This window comes from Somniosus microcephalus, unplaced genomic scaffold, assembly GCF_052327205.1.
Source record: "Somniosus microcephalus isolate GS21.2 unplaced genomic scaffold, FLI_Smic_1.0 unresolved_chr8, whole genome shotgun sequence".
Lineage (NCBI taxonomy): Eukaryota > Metazoa > Chordata > Chondrichthyes > Squaliformes > Somniosidae > Somniosus > Somniosus microcephalus.
Window position 1 is genome coordinate 19,705,314 of NW_028225186.1, and position 7,323 is coordinate 19,712,636.

The following is a 7,323-nucleotide window of genomic DNA, read 5'->3' on the forward strand; positions in this document are numbered from 1 at the left end:
TTACGTGGAGCGGGCAGGAATTTGGACATGAGTCTAGGTTCGGATCGGTCATGGCCCTGTGGGTAGCGGAGCGGGCCCAGGGGCCTTGTAGCCTGATCCTGCTCCTATTTCGTGTGTCTAATTCTGTTAGATTCAGGAGATGTTTCTCTGATAGTGGATTGGCGGTTAGGATCAGATCAGCCATGATCTTATTGCATGGCGGGGCGGGCTCGAGGGGCCGATTGGCCTACTCCTGCTCCTATTTCTTTTGTTCTTATGTTCTTATGCTGGAATCTGAAATAAAAGCAAAAAGTGCTGGCAATATTCAGCAGGTCATTATTTCAGTTTGCCTGCTGAATACTTCCAGCTTTTTCAGTTTTTATTTTAGATGAGCTGCTGAATATTTCCAGGAGTTTCTGTTTTTATTCTTGGTTAAAAACTCCTAGGGAATATTTTCCTTTATTAGGCGGCAGGTGGTTAAGAAGGCAAATGGTGTGTTGGCCTTCATAGCAAGAGGGTTTGAGTACAGGAACAAGGATGTGTTGCTGCAGTTGCACAGGGCCTTGGTGAGACCACATCTTGAGTATTGTGTGCAGTTTTGGTCGCCTTATCTGGAGAAGGATGTTCTTGCCATGGAAGGAGTTCAGCGAAGATTCGCCATGCAGATACCTGGAAACTTAAAACATTCTGACATGACTGGACAGACTAGATGGTCGGGGAGTCCAGAACCAGGGGTTACAGTCAAAGGATAAGGGGTAAGCCATTTAGGACAGAGATGAGGAGGAATTTCTTCATCCAGCGAGAGGTGAACCTGTGGCATTCTCTACCACAGAAGGCAGTAGAGGCCAATTCATTAAATATATTCAAGAAGGGTTTGGATATATTTCTTAAGGCTAAAGGGATCAATGGGTATGGGGAGAAAGCAGGGACAGGGTACTGAATTTGGATGATCAGCCATGATCGCATTGAATGGTGGAGGAGGCTCGAGGGCCCGAATGGCCTACTCCTGCTCCTATCTTCCATGTTTCTATGCTTCTATTACCAAGGCATGGAATTCAAGAATAGGGTTGTTATGCTTGAACAGTATAAAACACTAGTTAGGCCGCAGCTAGAGTACTGCGGACAGCTTTGGCCACCACCCCACAGGAAAGATGTGATTGCACTAGAGAGTGTACAGAGGAGATTTACTAGGATGTTGCCAGGACTGGAAAATTTTAGCTATAAGTAAACATTGGATAGGGTGGGGTTGCTATCTTTGGAGCAGAGGAGGCTGAGGGGATACATAATTGAGGCATACAAAATTATGAGGAGCCTAGATACAGTGGATAGAAAGGACCTATTTCCCTTAGCAGAGATGTCAATGATCAGGGGGCGTAGATATAAAGTAAATGGTAAAATTATTAAAGAGGAGTTGACAAGGACCATTTACACAGAGAGTGGAGGGGATCTGGATGTCATTACCCAACACATTAATAGAAAGCACTATGGATATGTACTTGAAGTGCTGTACACTACAGGGCTACGGGCCCAGAGCTGGAAAGTAGGATTAGACAAAATAGCACTTTTTCATCCAGCAAAGACACGATGGGTCGAATGGCCTCCTTCTCTGGCGTAAATTTCTGTATTTCTATGATCTCACCCCTTGATCTTCAATATTCCAGGAAATACAAGCCTAGTTTATGTAATTTCTGCTCATAGCCTAAACCTTGGAGCCCTGGCATCACACTCGTGAATCTGCACCGCACTCCCTCCAAGGTCAATATAAGCTTTCTAAGGTGCAGTGCGCAGAACTGTACACAGTGGCCTAACCAGGCCTCTGTACAGCTGTCACAAAACTTCCTTCCATTTGTGCAGGGCAATTGTCTAATATTTTGCACCGGTCATTCCAGTTTTGAAACATTGTGCACACCCAGCTGCGATGGCCGAGTGGTTAAGGCGTTCAACTTGAAGTTCAATGTGATTTCTCCGTGCAGGCTCGAGCTCTGCTCACTGTGAATCTGTCGCAAAATTTTAATTGTATTTCTTCGGCTCCCTGTGGAGGTCACTGGCCACGAAACTAGCCCGAATTCCCTCCACTGCACATTATTACACTGAGTAATCCAAAGCTGCTGTCCAATTGGAAACACTAATAATTTAGCGGCATCAATTTGATATTGTGGATATTTTTGAAACTATTTGCAAAGATCAGTGAGAAATTTACGCATAAGAAAACACGTAAAAATTCCATTTAATGAAGAGCCCTGCAATGTTTGGAAGGAAAAGAGTGGAAACGCGGTTTGGTTTTCTAAAGTTGAACACAAATTAGAAAGTGTGTAAAATGAGCACCATAGGACTCGAACCTGCAATCTTCTGATGGCACGCAAAACTTGCACCAAAGCCAGATATCTTATCCATTAGACCACACGGCCACGAAAATGCTTTGTAAACTAATCGTAATAAAGGGTGATTTAACTCCGTCACTGTGTTCATTTCAATAATAACAACAGAGAATGCTGGAAGCATTTAGTAGGTCAGGCAGCATCGAGTGAGAGAGACACAAAGTTAACGTTTCAGATCGAAGCCTTCCTCAGAACAGGAAAAGGTTAGAGGAGGGATGTTTTTAATCAGGGGTGGGAGGAGGCGAGGCAAGAACAAAGGGAATGCCTGTGACAGAATGGAAGGCAGGAGAGATTGACAGACAAAACGGATGATGGTGCAAGGCAAAACGAGAGGTAATGGGACAAGTTAACGAACAAAAGGTGGCTCAAGATGAGGTGTGAATGATGATGGCAGAAACATTAACAACTGCCATGTGAGGAAATATGAGAACAAATAAAAAAAAAAGAAATAGAGGGGCCAATTAATAGTCTAAAATTGTTGAACTCGGTGTTAAGTCCAGAAGGCTGTATAATGCCTCAGAGAAAGATGAGGTGCTGTTCCTCGAGCTTACGTAGAGCTTCATTGTAACAATGTAACTGGCCAAGTAAGGAGAGATCAGAGAAGGAGTGGAGTGGAGAATTATAGTGACAGGCGCCCGGAAGCTCGGGGTCACACTTGTGGAATGAATGGAGGTGTTCCGCAAAGCAATCACCCAATCTGCGTTTAGTCTCACAATGTAAAAGCAGCGAATACAGTTTACTAAATTGTAAGAAGTACAAGTAAATCGCTGATTCACCTGGCAGGTGCCCTGGGTGATGGGAAGGAAGGAGGTAAAAGGGCAGGTGATGCATCGCCAGCACTTGCACGGGAAGATGTCAGGCGAGTGGGGAAGTGTTGTTGGGGTGATAGAGGAGTGGACCAGGGTGTCGTGGAGAGAGCCGTCCCTTCAAAATACTGAAAGTGGGGAGGGCAGATGTGTTTGGTGGTGGGATCATGTTGTAGGTGGCTGGATTGGCGCAGGCTGATCCGTTGAATGTGGAGACGGGTGGGGTGAAAGGTGAGGACAAGGGTGGAACCCTATCATGTTCCTGCGAGTGAGGGGAAGGGGTGAGAGCAGCAGTGCGGGAAATGGAACGGACACAGTCGAGGGTCATGTCAACCACGGTAGAGGGGGATCCTCAGTTGAGAAAAATGGAAGACTTGCCGGAAGCACTGATATGGAAGGTGGCATCGTCAGAACAGGTGCAATGGAGACTTGTTAAACTGGGAGAATGGAATATAATCCTTACAGCAAGCGGGGTGGAAGGAAGTGTAGTCCAGGTAGCTGTGGGAGTCAGTGGGCTTATAGTGGATGTTGGTAGAAAGCCTAGCCCCAGAAATGGGGGCAGAGAAGTCGAGGAAGGGAAGGGAAGAGTTGGAGATGGACCATCTGAAGGTGAGGGAAGGGTGGAAATTGGAAGCAAAGTGAAGGAAGATATCTAGTTTAGGGTGAGAGCAGGAAACGGCACCAATACAGACATCGATGCACCGGAAAAGAGGTGAGAAAGGGGATCTGAGCAGGACTGGAACAAAGAATGTTCCACATATCCCACGAAAAGGCAGGCATAGCTACGGCCCATGCAACACCTTTAATTTGGAGGAAGTGAGTGGAATCAAAGAAGAAGTTGTACAATGTGAGGGCAAGTTCAGCCAGGCGGTCGAGGGCGGTGCTGGATGAGGACTGGTGAGGCCTCTGTTCAAGGAAGAAGTGGAGCGGCTTAAGGCCGTCCTGGTGGTGGATGGAGGCGTGGAGGGATTGGACGTCCATAGTGGAAAGGAAACGTTTGGGAACCGGAAACTGTTAAAGTGACCAATCGAGAAAAAATAGTCTAGCTATGAAGAAATCAGTTCTGTGGGGAAAGAAGAGGCCCCAACAATTGGTCGGCTAGGGCAGTCCTGTTTGTGGATCTTGGGAAGGAGGTAGAAGTGGGCAGTGCGGTGTTGAGGAAGTGAGAGGTTGGCGGCCATGGGGCAAGATCTCCAGAGGAGGTGAGGTCAGTGACAGTCTTGGAAACGATTGCTTGATGTTCAGTAGTGGGGACATGGTCCAGGCTTAAGGTAGGAGGAGGTGTCAGTGAGTTGCTGTTCAGCATCCACATGGTAGAGAACGGTTCACCAAACAACAACAGCACCACCTTTGTCAGTAGGTTTAATGAAAATGTTAGGGTTGCATCGGAGAGAACGGACTGCGGCAAGTTTAGAGGGAGGTAGGTTGGAGTGGGTGAGGGCAGCAGGGAACTGGAGATGGCCGATGTCATTTCAGTCCCATTCTTTGCACTCCAAACCAACAGAGAGAGTAGACAATGGTAATGCAGCAGATGTAATGTTTCTTGATTTTCATAAGGCCTTCGATAATGTACCCGATACTAGACTGATGAACAAGGTCAGAGAATGCTGAGTCAGGGGACAAGTAGTTGAATGGATTGCTAGCTGGCTTCAGGACAGAAGGCAGAGAGTTGGAGTAAAGGGTAGCTTATTCACAGTAGCAGAAGGTTGGCGGTGGTGTTCCACAAGTATCAGAGCTGGAGCCACTGCTGTTCGCAATTTATATTAATGATTTAGATTAGTAATCTGAAACACAATTTATAAATTTGCGGATGACACCAAGTTGGGGGGCTAGTCAATGCTGAGGAGGACTGCAACAAGTTACAGGAGGACATTAATAAACTTGCAGAATTGGCATAGAATTGGTAAATGAAGTTCAACACAGATAAATGTGACGTATTTCATTATGGTAGGAAGAATAGGGAGGTCACTTATCACTTGGAGGGCAAGAGTCTAGGTGGGGTAGACGAACAAAGGGGTCTCGAAGTACAAATACACAATAGCTGAAAGTTGTTACACAGAATAAAAAGGCCATAAAAAAAGCAAACCAAGCACTCGGGTTTATTTCTAGAGGGATAGAATTGAAAAGTATGGAAATTATGCTAAACCAGTAACAAACCTTGGTTAAAGTAAACCAAGCACTAGGGTTTATTTCTAGAGTGATAGAATTGAAAAGTAGGGAAATTATGCTAACCCAGTAACAAACCTTGGTTAGACCAAGGGTACAGAGAAGATTTACAAGGATGGTACCAGAAATGCGAAGGTATACATATCAGGAAAAGATTAACAGGCTGGGTCTCTTTTCTCTTGAAAAAAGAAGGCTGAGAAGTGACCTAATAGAGATATTTAAAAATATGAAACGTTTTTACAGGGTGAATACAGAGAGAATGTTTCCACTTGTATGGAAGAGCAGAACTAGAGGCCATCAATATAAGATAGTCAGCAACAAATTCAATTGGGAATTCAGCAGAAACATCTTTACCCAAAGGGTGCTGAGCATGTGGAGCGCGCTACCACAGGGAGGGGTTGAATAGTATAGATGCATTTAACGGGAGGCTAGATAAGCACATGAGGGAGAATAGAATAGAAGGTTATGCTGATAGATTCAGATGAGGAAAGACGGGAGGAGGCTCGGGTGAAGCATAAACGTCGGCATGGACTGGTTGGACTGAACGTTCTGTTTCTGGCGGTATGTTAATAATGAGTGATTAAATCCCGGGGATTGTATTTATTTCAGTTCTATTCTTTGCACTCCAAACTAATCAGCGGCTGTGAACCGTTGACTGATTGAAATACGAGAAGTCCCGATGGATCTGGAATTGTTCATTTAATGTTGGAAATGCTCCGCAGGTCATAACTCAGGATTTCCGGCTTTGCTTCAAATTATTGCAGGACCCGTGTGAGTTTCCATCCAAACTTTTAAACAAATAACAAAATCAAGAAAAACCCCTGTCTACCAAGAATCAAACAGCTCGCATGGGTATTGAAGCAGCGAGCATGGCGATATTGGTACCACGTTCTAACCAACTGAGCTAACCAGCCTTCAATCATTTGGTTATCAGTTCATTTATGGTTGATTTTCCTCTTTGTCGGCTCATTCACTTTTTTCTCAGCAGGCTCTAAAAGAAAGACTTGCACTTATAGAATCTTTCATAGAATCATAGAATGGTTACCACACAGAAGGAGGCCATACGGCCCGACGAGCCCGTGCCGTGTCTCTAAAAGATAACTTCTGCTTGTCCCACTCCTCCACCCTTTCCCTGCAGCCCTCCAATGTTTTCCCTGTTGAAAGCCACTCTTGACTCTGCCTCCACCACCCTTTCAGGCAGTGCACTCCAGATACTAACCACAACATTTGTATTTCTTAATAGAAGCGGGGATGCTGCAGTAAAATGAAAAGCCAATTGCAGCAGATGCTGGATCTGGAATTGTTTATTAAATGCTGGAAACATCTGTGGACAGAGAAACGCAGGGTTAATCATTCAGGTCCATGAGCTCTGGGCAGAACCAAGTCGGTAGCTTTGCGTCAAAATATTGCAGGTCCCGTGTGCGTTTACTTCCAAACTTTTTAACCTGCTCAAAAAGAACAAGAAGAAACTAACTCAATACAAAAATGTCAATGGCCCGTACGGGGATCGAACCGTGACCTTCATGCTCAAACAACTGAGCTAATCGGCCATCAGGTTTGGCTTATGTGTCCTAAGATTTTATTTTCGAGAAACACTCTCTGGCATTTGTCTGCATTAATCTTTCTGCATACAACCTGCAGTTGTCGATCATACACTATCCGATCGGTAAATGCAGTAGATATGGCACTTTGTGCCACACATGAACACAGCCAACACAAGTGCCAGTAAATCAGCTCCAACAAGCGAAAGTCTATGCACCACCCCTTGACATTCAACAGCATGACCATCACCGAATCCCCAACCACCATCATCAACAATAACAACTTGCATTTATATAGCGCCTTTTATGTAGTAAAACGTCCCAAGGCTCTGCACAGGAGTATTTTCGGGAAAAAAATTGACACCAATCCACATAAGGAGAAATTAGGGAAGGTGACCAAAAGCTTGGTCAAAGAGATAGGTTTTTAGAAGTGTCTTAAAGGAGGAAAGAGAG